This window comes from Artemia sp. Qi Xiang Cuo, chromosome 5 (assembly GCF_049724085.1).
Source record: "Artemia sp. Qi Xiang Cuo chromosome 5, ASM4972408v1, whole genome shotgun sequence".
NCBI lineage: Eukaryota > Metazoa > Arthropoda > Branchiopoda > Anostraca > Artemiidae > Artemia > Artemia sp. Qi Xiang Cuo.
In genome coordinates this window covers 71,446,511-71,465,577 of record NC_142798.1, presented here as the reverse complement: position 1 = coordinate 71,465,577, position 19,067 = coordinate 71,446,511, and the positions used below count along the sequence as shown (strand labels likewise).

General features: G+C 38.8%; 1 protein-coding gene across 2 annotated transcripts in view; it reads right to left on the bottom strand.

Moving 5' to 3' along the window:
• Window positions 1-19,067, bottom strand: part of LOC148952478 (FMRFamide receptor-like) — a 212,991-nt gene that overhangs the window by 41,715 nt on the left and 152,209 nt on the right. The window lies entirely within an intron of this gene.

Below are 19,067 nucleotides of genomic sequence, written 5' to 3'. Positions count from 1 at the left end.
TTGAATCACGGGATTCAGAACCAAAATTTTTATTAGAAAATGCCTGCAGAAATCTATGTTTGGGGTGGGGGATGTCATGTAATGTCATTGAGGTTTAAACTACAGCTTAAAAGTTAAGGTGTGGACATTAAAGAATTTTTCACATTGAAGAGATGAAAATCTAACAGCTAGCAATTCTTAATATGTCTTAAATTACATCTAATATCAGTCCCCCTCCCCTACCCTGCGGGGTTGCAGACTAGAAGCCCCAGTTTTCTATAACAGATGGTTCTTTTTTTTTTGCGTATATTATAATATGAAATTTTCATCTTTTACTTTTAGTCGTATTTTTAAGCTGTCTTTTTTTCATGTTTTATTGCTTATCAATTTGTTTTCATTTACTGTCTCTGTGTTTTTAAGATTTAGTCTTTAGCACGAGTAAGACACACATTTCCCCTTTATTACTATCTTGAAAGCAAATAACCCCTGGAGTGTATCAAATTTGGCAATAAACACGCCGTTCTAATGACTGCCAAAAAATGGGGAATCTCAGGTGTCGTGCAATAGCTTTTATTTAAAATATGGTTCAAGATACAAAATATTGACAAAGGTGTCATGGACGATTTGCCTTGGGCGCAGTACCACTGGAATGGAATGAACTTTCCAGTCTTGGTGGGGTGGGGCCATTAAGTTATGGGGAAAAAGGTTTGGGGGTTTTAGGTGTCGTTACGTTACAAGCGAGGATTCCCCCATGGTTTCCTGGGGTAGGGTTACACAAAATTGCGCCAGCCCTAGTAGACCTGTCTATCTGAAACGGGGCATGTCGAATGAAGTCATTAGAGTCCAGAGGGGTGTATCATGAAGTTATTCCAAGTGTGCTCCCTTTAATAGAATAGGTGACTGGACTGCGCAGGTGCATGGTAGCTCCACTTAGACTCTTTAATGGCGAGGTTGTGTCGCGTGGTGTAACATACGCTTGAAACGGGGGTGTGCACTGTGATGTCATAATTTCCCTATTATTACTACTTTTCTATTATACGGACCACATTCCATGTAAATGAAACACCTGGGAATTTAGAGTATGCGCTTGGAATGCTACCAGGGCTGTCATAGAAAAACAAAGAGCGTGTGCCACCTGACCTTTAAACTCTTACTAAGGGCGGGAATGTCGCCTAGAAACAGGTGTGTCGCTTGACGTCAGAGACCATGACTTTGAATTCTATGGGAAAATGGATAGGGATGACTTAAAAACTCCATGCTAATTTCCTTAGGGATGACTTTGAATAGATTGACCCTCACTACTAACTATTACGTTTATGAGGGGTTTGTCCCCTCCTCAAAATATCGTTCTTTACGCTAAAGTTTGAATTTTTGTCTCAAGTCTTTAAGAACGACTCCTGAAACACAAGGACTGATTAATTGGAACAATAAGAAGCTTTAAAAAAAATTAAAATTTTAGTGCGGAGAACGAGATATTAAGGAGGCTGCTACCCCCCTCATATACGTAATAACTTCTGTTCGTTTTAAGTTTTGATATTTTGTTCACACACACACACACACACACACACACACACACACACACACACACACACACACACACACACACACACACACACACACACACACACACACACACACACACACACACACACACACACACACACACACACACACACACACACACACACACACACACACACACACACACACACACACACACACACACACACACACACACACACACACACACACACACACACACACACACACACACACACACACACACACACACACACACACACACACACACACACACACACACACACACACACACCATGGAAGAGATTTTCATCTCTTCCATGGGAAAAATTCTTTAATGTCCACACCTTAACTTTTAAGCCTCAATGACCTCAATGACATTACATGACATCCCCCACCCCAAACATAGATTTCTGCAGGCATTTTCTAATAAAAATTTTGGTTCTGAATCCCGTGATTCAACCCACACACACACACACACACACACACACACACACACACACACACACACACACACACACACACACACACACACACACACACACACACACACACACACACACACACACACACACACACACACACACACGACACACACACACAGACACACACACACACACACACTCAAGATACAAAATATTGGCAAAGGTTTCATGGACGATTTGCCTGGGGCGCAGTACCTGTGGAATGGAATGACCTTTCCAGTCATGGTGGGGTGGGGCCATTAAGTTAGGGGGAAAAAGGTTTGGGGGTTTTAGGTGTCGTTATGTTACAAGCGGGGAGTCCTCCATGGTCTCCAGTGGTAGGGTTACACAAACTTGCTTCAACCATATTAGAAATTTCCGTTTGAAATGGGGTAAGTCGAATGACGTCATTGAGTCCAGAAGTGCATATCATGTAGTCTTGCCAACCGTGTTCCGTTTAATAGAACAGGTGACTGCACTGTGCAGGTGCATGGTAGCTCCACTTAGACTCTTTAATGGCGAGGTTGTGTCGCGTGGTGTAACATACGCTTGAAACGGGGGTGTGCACTGTGATGTCATAATTTCCCTATTATTACTACTTTTCTATTATACGGACCACATTCCATGTAAATGAAACACCTGGGAACTTAGGGTATGCGCTTGGAATGTTACCAGGGCTGTCATAGAAAAACAAAGAGTGTGTGCCACCTGACCTTTGAACTCTTACTAAGGGCGGGAATGTCGCCTAGAAACAGGTGTGTCGCGTGACGTCAGAGACCATGACTTTGAATTCTATGGGAAAAAGGATAGGGATGACTTAAAAACTCCATGCTAATTTCCTTAGGGATGACTTTGAATAGATTGACCCTCACTACTAACTATTACGTTTATGAGGGGTTTGTCCCCTCCTCAACATATCGTTCTTTACGCTAAAGTTTGAATTTTTGTCTCAAGTCTTTAAGAACGACTCCTGAAACACAAGGACTGATTAATTGGAACAATAAGAAGCTTTAAAAAAATTATAATTTTAGTGCGGAGAACGAGATATTAAGGAGGCTGCTACCCTCCTCATATACGTAATAATTTCTGTTCGTTTTAAGTTTTGATGTTGCTCCTTACTTTCAGCTGAAAAGACTTATTTTTTTCATTTAATTCTCACTAAATTTAGGCCTTTGGTATCAGGTTTGGTGCCCCTTTGTATCTAACCTTGGGTAGCAACTGGCTAATTCTGGCACTCTTTTAAAAGCAATAAATAAAGTAATTGATATAATTAATAAATAATAACAAAGCAAATTCCATAGTGACAAAATAAATGACATATATCTCTATCTATAAGGTAGAGCAGCCTTTGATATTTTCTACCAAAAATAAATGTTTAGTTCTTATGACTATACCTTTCTGGATCTTGGAAGGCATTTGGGGGATTGGTTGCAAAGGTAATGCATAAACAGACATTTATCTCCTGTTTTCTTCAATAATTACTATTGACTTCCATTGTCCTTGCGTAACGGTTTTAGCAAGTAGTGATCCGGCTGTTGCCAGTTATAAATTAGCAACCGGAATCCCGGTTTATGTCTTAACTAACCGACTTCACTATTCACAGTCCAAGAATCACAATTAATCTGATTTCTGACTAAAAACGGTACTTTTGTGTGACCCGACAGTGACTAAGCGGTGTTGTCGAACTTTAGCGACTTTCGCTATGTGAATTTCTGCGGATGTGTCTGATTGAAGGCAATGGTGGTTGAAGTCCTCCTAGAAAATTTCGGAAAACCAACCTTTTTTTATTCAGCCCCAAAAAAATCTGGCTGGCGCAGCAAAATTCAGTTTTCATGGTTGCAGTGGTAGCTGCGACCTAGTAAAGAGTGAAACACAGCCCATAGCAACCGAAATTTAAAAATTGCGTTTAGAAAAAACTACCTAGGGAAAAAAATTGCCATCTGACACTGACTCAGGAATGGTGACTATTATTTCTGTTCGTCTTAAAAGTAAAAGTTTATTGCGAAAAGAAATTGAAGGTGATTTGCAAAAAAAAATACTTGAAACCCCTCGAAAATGGTGTCAGATCAAAATGAAAAGTTTATTAGTTATTGTGTATTGAGTATATTAGTATACTCAAAAAAAAAAGAACCATCTATTATAGAAAACCGGGGCTTCTAGCCTGCAACCCCGCAGGGTAGGGGAGGGGGATTCATAATAGATGCAATTTAAGACGTATTAAGAACTGCTACCTGTTATATTTTCATCTCTTCTATGGGAAAAATTCTTTAATGTCCACACCTTAACTTTTAAGCTGTAGTTTAAACCTCAATGACATTACATGACATCCCCCACCCCAAACATAGATTTCTTCAGGCATTTTCTAATAAAAATTGTGGTTCTGAATCCAATGATTCAACCCAAGCCAATCCTAATGCCCCCACTAAATACTCTAGACAACCAGAGTATTCCACCCATGTGACACCGCCCCCCATCTCCTGGATGACCTGATATTAGTGAGATCTCCCATTTTTTTGCCAGTCGTTAGAACGGCGTGTTTGCTGCCGAATTTGATATCATCCGGGGGGGGGGGTGTTGCATTTAAGATATTAATAAAGGAGAAATGCGTGTCTTACTCGTCCCAAACAATGATTCTTAAGAACACAGAAAACGAGAATAAAAATAAATTGATAGGCAATAAAACATATAAAAGACAGCTAAAAACACGACAAAAATAAAAGATGAAAATGCCATATTATACTATACGCCAAAAAAACCCGTCTATTATAGAAAACTGGAGACTTCTAGCCTGCAACCCCCCAGAGACTAAGGTAGGGGGGGAGCGATATTAGATGCAATTTAAACCACATTAAGAGCTTTTAAGGAAATACCCCTTTTTCATTAAGATATAATCATGGTTATTTCACAATATCCTAGCAAAAGCAAAAGCTACCAGCTACCACCTAGCAGCCTTCATTTTCAGAGGATGCATTGATAATAGATATAGTTTTTAGGTGCTATTACACCTTTAAAATGATAAAGAATAACATTCCAAATTTAAGGAAAGATGAAGGGAGAGGACTCCAGGGGAGGGGAACCGGTTTCTCCGTCACCAGCTCAACACTGTTATTTTATTATCGTTACGCAAAGCGCTAATTTTCAAGAGTACATTTATGGTTATCCTGCCTCCCTCCACTAAGGTACCGACCTGTTTCCTGGTCACGTCCGAAGAAGTGTCCAGTCCCCCCCCCCGATCGGTTTCTCTTAGGCCAGGGTACATTTTCACCAAAATATCAAAACACGCAAAGGAGGGGAAATTCTATTTCGGGAAATTCGTGTTACCGTCCACCCCGTGCGCTGTGGGGGAGTTTGGTCTGTGTCTACTCTTTTTGGGGGAGAGAATTCGGCCATCCTACGCGCCTTGGGGGAGTTTGGTCTGTGTCTACTCATTTCTGGGACGGAATCCGGGCTTCGGCCACGCGATAAAAGAGGGTAAAAACGGTCTTGTTCGAGAAAATTTAAAGGTAGTAATAACAGGGAAATTATCATTGAGTTTCTACGGCAACCCTCTAAAATCAGATTACCCCTGTTTCTTAAGCTTAGCTAGCAGGATTCGCGCGACTCCATAGAGCTCCAGTATGGCACATACACATTCTTATTGCGTATTAACGGCGATGTATATCTCAAGAAAAGATACCTAGTGGGAGAGCTTGGAAGATCATTTTGCGAGAAGGGTAGATGTCCAAACCAATAAAAAGTATACTTATGGTCCAGAGTGGAATGATACTACGACACTGTTTTTACACTAGCATCAGCTCTCCACATGACCCCCCCCCCTATAAAAACAGAGAAGCCCCTCTCCTTTCTTTGCTAGTGTTTGATACTCTAAGTATTTCATCTCACAATGTTACACTATAACTCCCCCTGTGACATACCCCTGTCATCGCCCCATCTCCTCAAAAACACTTTTCAGACATTTCTCGTTAAAAATTTTATTTCAAGCTATTTATTAGGGTTTTTGCGAGCAATTCGGCCCGCAGTACCACACTATAACTACTCTAAGATACCCTTCTGCCATCGCCCCATCTCCCAACAAAACATTTTTCAGACATTTCTCGTTAAAAATTTTATTTCAACTTATTCATTCGGGTTTTCGCGAGCAATTCGCGCCATAGTACAGCACTATAACTAAGCTAAGACTTCCCTCAGTCATCACCCCATCTCCCCACGAAACACTTTTCAAACATTTTTTGTTAAAGATTTATTTCAACTCATTCATTCGGGTTTTCGTGAGCAATTCGGTCCACACACACACACACACACACACACACACACACACACACACACACACACACACACACACACACACACACACACACACACACACACACACACACACACACACACACACACACACACACACACACACACACACACACACACACACACACACACACACACACACACACACACACACACACACACACACACACACACACACACACACACACACACACACACACACACACACACACACACACACACACACACACACACACACACACACACACACACACACACACACACACACACACACACACACACACACACACACACACACACACACACACACACACACACACACACACACACACACACACACACACACACACACACACACACACACACACACACACACACACACACACACACACACACACACACACACACACACACACACACACACACACACACACACACACACACACACACACACACACACACACACACACACACACACACACACACACACACACACACACACACACACACACACACACACACACACACACACACACACACACACACACACACACACACACACACACACACACACACACACACACACACACACACACACACACACACACACACACACACACACACACACACACACACACACACACACACACACACACACACACACACACACACACACACACACACACACACACACACACACACACACACACACACACACACACACACACACACACACACACACACACACACACACACACACACACACACACACACACACACACACACACACACACACACACACACACACACACACACACACACACACACACACACACACACACACACACACACACACACACACACACACACACACACACACACACACACACACACACACACACACACACACACACACACACACACACACACACACACACACACACACACACACACACACACACACACACACACACACACACACACACACACACACACACACACACACACACACACACACACACACACACACACACACACACACACACACACACACACACACACACACACACACACACACACACACACACACACACACACACACACACACACACACACACACACACACACACACACACACACACACACACACACACACACACACACACACACACACACACACACACACACACACACACACACACACACACACACACACACACACACACACACACACACACACACACACACACACACACACACACACACACACACACACACACACACACACACACACACACACACACACACACACACACACACACACACACACACACACACACACACACACACACACACACACACACACACACACACACACACACACACACACACACACACACACACACACACACACACACACACACACACACACACACACACACACACACACACACACACACACACACACACACACACACACACACACACACACACACACACACACACACACACACACACACACACACACACACACACACACACACACACACACACACACACACACACACACACACACACACACACACACACACACACTGTTTGTCTTAAAAGTAAAAGTTTATTGCGAAAAGAAATTGAAGGTGATTTGCAAAAAAAAAAATACTTGAAACCCCTCGAAAATGGTGTCAGATCAAAATGAAAAGTGCATCATTTGAAGCATAATGGTCGAAAATCTTGTGCAGGGGAATTACACTCCCCCTCCTTGAACAGTAAAGAAAATCACTTTTTTGCATCGGTAACACTGATCTGTCTCCCTTTTTTTCAGCAGGGCTAGGGAGGGAACAGAGCATCATAGAGAGATGTGTAATAGCTCATTCGAAAGGAAATTTAATTTATAAGTGCCCGTTTTAAGTAACGAAAAAGATTAGAGGGCGAATAGCCCCCGCTCCCTACAGGCCCCAAAGTCATGTAATCAAAATTTTGAGATAGCCATTTTGTTCAACATAGTTTAAAGGTCCAATATCTATGGTTTTAGTGATGATATGGTCCTTCATATTCCCTGGGGAAGGGCTGTACGCTGTATTGGTATCTGATGTATCGATATCACGTGTATAGGTATGGGTGTGCTGTTATTGGGTGTTTTGGTATCGTCATTTTTAGTAGCTCATATAAAAAATATTGCTCATATTTACGGCCGTCCTTCCTATAAATTCCACTATCAGCAAGTTCCAAATGGCACTAAAAAACGGCATTTTGGGTGCCTTGTCTCAAATGTGAAAGCTGGGGCTACTGGGCTACCAGAACTTATTTTAGTGACATTTAATGGCTCATTTGAAAACTATTGCTCATACCTACGTGATTTTTATCAATTCTACCAGTCTGGGGGGGGGGGGAACTTGGGTCTGGGGGGAAGGGCAATTTGGGGTCTGGAGGGGGCAGTTGCCTTCTGTACCATAAAAATTACGCCCTTACAAAAAACAACACTTTTGGTGTCACTTCTTAAGTAGATGATGCAAATATTGCAAAAATATAAATAAAATCTACAAACGAATTACTCGAAATGGTTTAACATTTATCTTTTGTGTAGGTTATCTTAACTTTTAGTTACTATGTGCCGTGTTTTGTTCTTTACTAGGTTTTAGGTATATCCAATGAAACTAGCATAGGCCCCATGTATAATGAACTGTATCGGTCCTTTATGTAACACTATTTTGATATTGTCTCAAACTGTATATTCTTTCACAATACCGTTGGTGGCTCTGTCGGTAGAGCGTAGATCTTGAACTCTCAAGGCGTCGAGTTTGAACCTCATTCGGGCCAACCTTTTCTGTTAATTATAAAGGATGATGCTGGTTTCTAGGAAAGTAAGGTTTTATTACAAACTTTTAGTCTTCTAGTAATGTTCAGTTATTATAAGCTTCACTATTTGTTCTTTATTTTAAGTAGCTGCGGAAAAAAGAAAACCCAAAATATAGTAATGAAATGGTACTTGTTCATTATTCGGTACACCCTCGAGAAATGAAGTTGTGTTTTTTACTGTGGCTACTGTAGAATGGTCAAGAGTCTCCGATGGTAGAATGGTGACCATAGCTTATACATGAAAATGCAGTTTTTTGTAAAAATTGATACTAGTTGCCCTCTAGTTTTTTGGTCACTTAAAAAGGGCACTAAAAATTTTAATTTCCGTTCGAAAGAGCCCTCTTGCAACATTCTAGGACCACTGAGTCGATTTGATTACCCCTGGGAAAAAGAAATAAACACGCATCCCTGATCTTTCTTCTGGCAAAAAATACAAAATTCCACATTTTTGCATATAGGAGCTTGAAACCTCTACAGTAAGGCTCTCTAATATGCTGAATCTGATGATGTGATTTCTATTAAGATTCTTTGACTTTTAGGGGGTGTTTCGCCCTTTTTCGAAAATAAGGTAAATTTTCTCAGCCTCGTAACTTTTGATGGGTAGAACTAAACCTGATAAAACTTATATATCTAAAATTAGCATAAAAATCCAATTCTTTTGATGTATCTATTGATATCAAAATTCTGTTTCTTATAGTTTCGGTTACTATTGAGCCGGGTCGCCTCTTGCTTACTGTTCCTTACCACGAACTGTTCGAAAAGCTTGGAAGTATAAAACGATATAATATTAATAATAATTTATTTATAACCCACTTTTATACAAAACAAGCGGAGTAAAGTACACTAAAAAGGGGAAAAAACATCCAATACAGAGAAACAAAGATAACTTAAACCTTAATCACTGACAAAAACACGCGGATAATATTATGGTTTGGGCCAAGGAACACAAAGGCATTTCTTGTCAAATTATTACTAAGCAATTCAAACGATTGGATAATGTCGGTAGCACCATGCTTCTCAATAATACGTGTATTACGATATGAAGTGGGAAGGTACAATAAAAATTTGCAATATCTATAATAAGCGATACGAATCTGGCGCAAATCATTCTTATTCAATAACAAATACATTCCACTTAAAAACAAGACAGAATGGTCACAATATGTGGAATACATTTTAGCTAAGGCTCGGCGTGAATATTTTCCACGGTTAGGTACAATTTTCGTAAATTCGATCTTCAACTTTTCTTTTACATCTCTCAAAACTTGAAGTCGCAAAAAAGTGAGTGTAGAACAAATACTAATTCCTAACCACCGTGAACTCGCAACATTACGAATTACTGAGGATCCACAGGACAAATTATGAGCAGATGATTTGGGATTGAAAACTAAATATTCGCATTTATCAAAATTCAAAAACAGACCAACATCCCGAAACATCATAGAAATACGTTGCACCGATAATGCCAAAATAGACTTGGTTCGGCTTAAAACTAGCAGGTCGTCCGCATACGCAATTTAAGACACATCATATAAATTATAAAAATACGAAGACTTGATTCCTAACAACACATTTTGAATGCAAGCATTAAATAGATAAGGTGATAGCACCCCACCCTGTCATACTTCAGATTGAACTGGTATATTACCGTAATCCCCTGTACCATATTTTAAACGAAGAAACGAATTGCTATACCAAAATTTAAGTGCATGTGTGACGGAAGGGTTCACTCCTAACTCTGACAAAGAGTGCCACACTTGTGCATGGTTAATACTATCGAAGGCTTTAGACAAATCCAAAGCGCAAATATGTAATTCATAACCTTTTGACTGGGCATCATAAAGATTTGATGCTGAAACCTTATGCGCATATTGATACCCAATACGAGGTTGAAATCTAAATTGGTTAGAGTCTTTCGCAGTTCGTTCAATAATATATGGGAGCAGAACATATTCAAAAACCTTACTAATATTGCAAGCAACAGTGATGGGCCTATATGAATTGCAATCAAAAGGGTCTCTTCCGCGTTTAAGAATCGAAGAGACCGTTCCGCAAAGGAAGGAATCAGGCACCATGACAAAGATAAATAGAACTGAAAAAGTAACTGGAGCTGAGCGACTAGTGCCGGACAATCACAACGTAAATGGTAAGCGCTAATCCCATCAAGGACACTTGATTTAGACTTAAGTTTAAGCATACAATTAACAATACTTTTAATTGTAACGGGAATAACATGATGTTGCAAAACTTTAGGTGGCAAAAAATTAGAAATTAAGCAGTGAAAATGATAATGAACAGTATACTCAATCTTACAAAAAATACTTTTATAATGCCCAAGCCAAGACGAATCTGGGATAACATCACTAGTCCCTAATGAATAAAATTTAGACGTATTAATGACTTCTTTCAATTGTACTTCACTTTTAGGGAACTCAGCACCATTATATCAAACCAAACGAAGATATCTCTTAAACTCCGCTTCTGTCTTAATCTTTATATGAAAAACTTGGCCTTGCAAGGACCACCCACACCCAATCCAGATGCGAAGCCAGAATTTACCAAGATTTTTGATGGCTTTAAGACCCGGGTCTTCTTTCCAAACCCGTCTTCGAGTTTTGAGTTTAACCCGGACAAGGGGAACAGCCACACTCTCAGCTTGTTTCATGCACTTGACTAAGTGAAGATAATAAACATTCAGTTGCACTCTGAATTGTGGTGAAAAAACACTCGTGCACAATAGATTAAAAGGGATATCGACGCAGGACAACAGTCCTGTTAGGGTAGAAATATATAAAGGCCAATTGGCTTTGCTCCACTTTCGTTTCATACACCATTTTTTATTAGCAGCACAAAGATGATTAGATGGATCAGCGGTTAATGTCACAGTAAGGGAAAGGGGAAGGTGGTCAAAATCACGTTCGTCTTCGTCAACATTAACGACAGAACAGGGAACATCGGCAGAGCAAATACAATGATCAATATTGGTATCAGTACCACTATTATGAATATAACTGTAATTAAGAGCTTTGGGTACTATGCGGTAACCAATAGACAACGAATCTAAAACTAAGTTGGCACGAGTAGAGGAGCTATGAACATCACAATTGAAGTCACCTATCATTAGCCAATGATACCCATGCTTTTCAATATTGCATAACAGAGTTTTAAGGGATGAGCAGGTATTGGAAAACTTAGTAAGTGAAGCTAGACGTTTCTGATCGCAGGGAAGATATACATTTATAAATACAAGGTGACCAAGTCGTATTGCCATAATGTTATCAGAGGAATGAAATAAGATAGGTGACAAAGGAGTAGCTAATCGTTTGATAACACATGCAAGACCCACAGAAGGTCGGCCTTTTGTTTTTCGGGCATCATTGTAATAATTATGGTCCAAAACCCTTAACTGGAGATTTGCAAGAACACCTCCCTTATGTTCCTTCTCGAAGCCCCCTTAATAGGCTACGCAATTAAGGCACAAAAACCAAAATATTGAATCAGATTATTAGAGGCGTGATTCTGTTAGCACAGCGGTGGACTTCAAATTAGAGTGTCTTGGGGTCGATTCCTAATTGTTTTTTCTTCAATTACTGTTTTCTCCCCTTCCATATGATAATTTTCAGATAGTTTCATTAGGTTGCAGCGGTAGCTGCAACCTAGTAAAGAGCAAACAACAGCCTATAGTAACCAAAAGTTAAATAACGCGTTTTGAAAAAAAACTGCATAGTGTGAAAAAATTGCCATCTGACACTGACTCAGGAATTGTAACTATTATTTCGGTTCGTCTTAAAAGTAAAAGTTTATTGCGAAAACAAATTTATGGTGATTTCGAAAAAAAGCCTGAAACCCCTCTAAAATGGCGTCAGATCAAAATGAAAAGTGTACTCTTGCAATTAGTATTGTCAAAAACCTTGTTCAGGGAAATTACAGTCCCCCTCCTTGAACAACAAGGAAAATCACTTTTTTGAATTGGTAGCACTGTCTATCTCCCTTTTTTTTCTTTTTTTTCAGCAGGCTAGCGGGTTACTAGAACATCATAGAGAGATGCTTAATGGATAATTCAAAAGCTATTTCTTATATATACGTTCTTTTTATAAATTAATCAAAAAAACTTTTTGCTCAAAATAAGTTTAAAAAAAAACAGTAAAGAACTCTATTAAACCGAAAATGAGCAAAAATAGAATCAAATAATCTACCAAGCATACAACTACCACAAATTAGTATAAACAAATAAATGAAACCCAAAACAAACAGAAACTAAAATTTGTCAAACTCAACACGAGCAGAAATTAATCTGAGTAGGGTTCTAAACCCTATACTTTCTAAAACCCAGAATACAATTTGTACTTTACTGAAAAAAATTCAAATGAATTTACTTAAAATATGTGCATTGTCAGTTTAATATACATATGATAATATTTATTCCTTAAAATCTTAATTAGTTTTGTTTTCTTAAATTTATAAGTGAAAATATATGAAAGAATTTTTTTTGAACCTTGTACGACAAAACTTTCTATAAAAATGTTATATGCCCCAAGGGTATAACTTACGACCCTTGAAATGAGGGCTATGGAGAGAGGGTTGTCATCCTCAAAGACATAATTTTCAGACCTTTCAACTACGTTGAACAAAATGGCCATATCAAAAAGTTGATCGGAAATGTTTGGGGAAATGATGGCCGTTGGGGGGAGGGATTGTCCCTCTGATTACTTTCGACTATTTAAAAGAGCCATAACCCTGTCAATTTCCAATCGAAAGAGCCCTTTTTGAAGTTTTTACGATAATACTGTCTATATGACATTATATGACCCAGGGCATAGCTTACAACCTTAGCCCTGAGGGCTGTTAGGGGTTGTTATACTCAAAAACATAATTTCCGCACCCTTCAACTACATTCGACAAAATTGCTATATCAAAATGTTGATTGGAAGTGCTGTGGGAAATGATGGGTATGGGGCGGGATATTCGCCCTCCGATCGCTTTTGGCTAATCATAAGGTTACTAGCCCTCTCAATTTCCAATTGAGTGAGTCCTTTCTGAAGTTTCTACGACAACGCTGGCAAAGAAGTAATTTCCAGAACATTCAACTGCGTTGAACAAAATGTCTATCTCAAAGTTTTGATTGGATGTGTTTGTGGAAATGGTGGGCGTGAGAGGGGCGTTAGTTGCCCTTCAATCACTTTCGACTACTAAATAGGGCACTAGCGCTTTCAATTGCCAAACGAATGAGTCCTTTTTGAAGTTTCTACGACAATACTTTCTATAAAACCTTATATAGTCCCAAGGCATAACTTACAACCCTTGTACTGAGGGCTGGGGGGGGGGGGAGTGTCATCCTCAAAGACATAATTTCCGAAATTTTCAAGTACGTTGAACAAAATCGCTATCTCAAAATTTTGATTGGATGTTATTGGGGAAATCCTGGGCGTGGGAGGGGTGTTAGTTTTCCTCCAGTCCCTTTTGACTAATAAAAAGGGCACTAGCGCTTCGAAATTTTCGAAGTTTCTATTACAACGCTCTATAAAAACCTTATATGTCGCCAGGGAATAACTTACAAACCTTGCCCTGAAAGGTATGGGGGGGCTGATCATCCTCAAAGACATAATATCCAGAACTGTCAATTACGTTGAAAAAATAGCTATCTCAAAATTTTGCTTGGATATGTTTGGGGAAATGGTTAGCGTGAGAGGGAGGTTAGTTGCCCTCCAATCAGTTTCGAATAGCCTATTAAAAATGGCACTAGCCCTTTCAATTTCTAATTGAATCAGCCTTTTTTGAAATTTCTACGACAACATTTCTATAAAAAAAAACTTGTGGTTAACACAAGATGGAATTAGTTGCTTTATTTCCAAAGACGAATTTGTTTTTCTTTCTCGACATTTGTCAATTATCTTTGGGTAGCTGAAACAACTTTCCTTTTTCTGATCAGAAATTAACTAGCACTGGAATAGACTTGTTAATATTTATAATTGAAATCCTAACACTCAGGCTGTCTTTTAGAAAGCAATTTTAAGCGAGTACCAGTCAGGGAGAAAAATAGAGAGTGTGAAAAAGTTTGCTTTCGGAAAATAGGCTTTTAGTTATGGCATCGTCGGTACTGCCAATTAACTTTCGAAACATGTCTCATAAATGTCCGATCGACCCTAAATTAATAGCTGTTAGGTACATTAAGCCAAAAAGCTTCTTTTCTTAGATTGTCAGGCGATGACGTCTCTGAACAACTTGCATTTGTTTTTTAGTCGTTTTTTGGCCATATTTACTATCTTGAAAGTCAAGAGAAGGATTTATTCCATTCTTTTTATAACAGAATTCGTTTGTTATTAGTCTTGGTAATATTTTAAATATCAACCGCAACATTTTTTTCGAACGGAAGTAAAGAGTGCCACTAAAACTTGCAGCATCATATTGCCAGTGATACACTAAATTAAAAAAACAACTGTTTTTAATCCAATTAAGCGTTAGTTTGTAAATAATTTGTCATATTTCAAAAATCACTCTTCAACACCCCAAACCTCCCCCATTCCAAAAGAATACCTCTCCCTCTGCTTCTCAGTGCAAATTCTGCGAGTAAAATGTGCAAGTACGTTCTATTTATAATCCTCAGTTGTTATTTTTTTGGGGGGGGGGGGGGGGGTGGGGAAAGGGAATAAAAACGAGATTACTTTTAGGCTTTAATTTTCTGGGAGGCAGTCCTGCAGACCGATATCACAAGAGAAATATGCAAATATGTTCTAATTAAAACAGACAAACAAACTTAAAACAAACATTAGTTATCCTGTTCATTAGTGGGGATGCCGCCCCTTATATAGAAGATTGGGCTGTTTACGTTGAAACTTTTCTTTTTCTCAACACTTCAAGAATTAAGGCTTTAATGCATCATTTCTAAATTAAGGATCTCGACCTCACAAGGGTAACAATGTCAATGAGATGGGTTGGCGGTCGGAAAAGGAAAAAACTAATAAAACACTTATGTACGAAATAATACTTACTTTTACTTTATATATTTCAATAAAATATCCATACCAATTTAACAGTACAAATCTGCAATTAAAAAAAAATGGATAGGCGTCTATAAATCAAAGGCTACTTTAATTTGTAGGCTTCATCGATAAGAAGATAATTAAGCTCAGATTTTTATTTATTATCAGGGGGTAAGGATGTGACTGGAATTACATTTTTGTGGGAGTGTGGGAGAGAAGGGGTCCTTTGAAACTAAAGGCCGATAAACACTAAAGTCTCTAACGCAAGAAGAATGTGAGCATTCCTCTATTTTGCGATTTTGTGTCATAATCCTTAGAGATTGAAAAGGACGTATTTCCTTGCATTTGCAATACATAATGAAATTTTTAGTTCGAGTGTTTTGAAAGGCAATCGGTAGATAAAACAACAGCATATACTAACCAGCTATATATATCAAACTCTAAAATGTTTTCAGGAAAGCTATATTCAAACTCTTGCGTAAAAAGTGAGGGCCGAGCGGTTGACAGTCCACCTCATTTACTGCGGGGTGTATGTTTATTTCAGTTTCGATGGCACGCTCTGCTTCCATTTGCAAAGCAAGAGTTTTTTAATTCATGTACGATTGTTTTACTATATTAGGATCTATCAAAAATATGAGGAGGTTGCCACCATTCAAACACCCATTGTTTGCGGTTCAATTTGGCTTTTCCATAAGGATACTTCAAGAATATCATATTCTGGGTAGTAAGCGTATACTTATAAAGCATAAGTTTAATTTTTGCGTACAGAGCGGCAGGGTTAGGTGGCGGTAGTCCCTTTAATAATATAGAAATATGTATGCTTATTTGAACTTTAAAATGCCGTGCTTTAACTTGATTAGAAAACAAACATTAGAAAAAATTGCTTTAAGGGACTTCTGCCGTCCCTCCCACTCGTGTGCAAGTAAATTCATGAAAATAGTCTTTTACTCAAAGTGCTGCACTCAAAGACGGTATCTGCAATTTCACAGAGCCCAAATTTTAGGCTTAGGGCCAAATGTATTACTTAAAATTGAGATGAAACTAGGGGGGCTTCCCCTTTAATATTGATCTCAAAGAGCTCTCACAAAAATTTGAAAAGTTTAAACCTAAAAAACGCTTCTGAAGGTTTCAGCAACCACCCTCCCAGCTGAAAGAAAGATCCAATGACCTCCCATTAAATAGTGTATTTTCAACTAGGCCTATGCATTACTGAATATAAACTAATGAAGCTTTCAATGAATCACATCAAAATAATTACATTTATGCTTATAGGTTTAAAACAATTGAATCACCTAAGTACGGTTTTGCTTCTGGAACTGGGAAGTAATAACACTAGCCATTCGATAGTGGTACAGAGATTGTCTATCTCAGAATTTTTCTCGAGAGAGTTTTCACCCTCCTCAGACAAAAATTATTGTTTTGGGGCAAAAAATTGGCAGGTTAAGTACATCACTATGACTTTACCTTATTTGTTATTTAACCCCCCCCCCCTATAAATGTATTTCTGCTGTCACGCCTGTGTTATAATGAGTGTTTTGATAAAATGTTATTAAATCATGTGCATTAGAATTATTACTTTTTACTTTTAATTTTGATTGATGTGTGTTAAGGAAGGAATTGAGTGTTGAGTATTAAGTTAGTGGTAGCAAGGCGCAGACTGATGTTGTTATGTTTTGTTCTGTTTTCTTGTTCTTTTTTCTATCCCCATCTAAAATGAAAGTATTTTTTTTTATTTTGTGGATTTATTTGATTACCTCTCCCCCACATCAGCCTGTGGAATTTGGAGGAGGGGTGGCTTTGTTAAATTTTCGATAATAATGGTAAAACAAATAAAATGGTCAAATCCTTTTTCAGCATAACCGAATAATCTTGGGAGCTAAAAAAAAAAAAAAAAAAAAAATACTTGAAAGATCTCTCACACAGTCATATCGAAATAGGCTGTGATATTCCTTTAAGCCTCATAGGACACACCATTGTTGCCAGGACAATACCCCAGGAACAATATAAACACACAAGACTTATAAAAAAGCAGCACTCCAATTCATTCCTCACTATCATTTATCAAGGAATGATGCTAGCTTTAGTTTAGCAACTAAATAAACAAAAGAAATTTTTTGAACTCAAAGTGATGAGCAAAATAAAAACCTTAAAACGAACAGAAAATATTCCGTATATGAGGGGGGGGATGCCCCTTCATCTTCCGTTGCTCTTAACGCTAAAGTCTTAAAGTTCTTTAAAACTACTCTTCATTCAAATTCAACGGCCCTTCAGTTTAAGATGTCGTTGTTAAAGAATTGGTACAAACGGTCGAACTTCAGCGTAAAGAGTGAAGGCTGGGGAAGGAGAAGCCCCCCAAAATACGGAATAATTTGTTCTCTTTTTAAGTTTTAATGTTGTTTTTTGCTTCCAGTTGACAAAACTTGTTCTTTTTCATTTGATTTCTGACCGTTTGACAAATCATGCCAGGGAATCCCCCCCTGTGTAGAATTTTCCCTATAGAATTCCTCCCGGAAAATCTCCTGCCCACAAAAAATTCTCCCAGTGGGAAGTCCCTCCTCCAAAAAATTTCATATATTTCCCTATGAAAATACTTTACGTAAACAGTGGGCAAATTGCATAGCTTACAGACCTTTCCCACGGAAGTGTCAGGGGTCATTTTATCCCGAAATACATATTTATTGGACCTTTCAACAAAGCTAAATCAAATTAGAATCTCAAAATCTTGAGGTGATATCTTTGAAGAAAACAGGGACATGGTTCAATTACCCTCCAATTTTTTTTGGTCACTTAAAAAGGGCACTAGAACCTTTGATTTCCGGTCAAATGATACCTCTCTCGATCTTCTAGGACAATTGTTTCGATACGATCACCCCTGGATAAAAACGATAAAAAGAAAAAAAAACACGAACTGTTATATTTCTTCTTGCAAAAATGGAAAATTAGA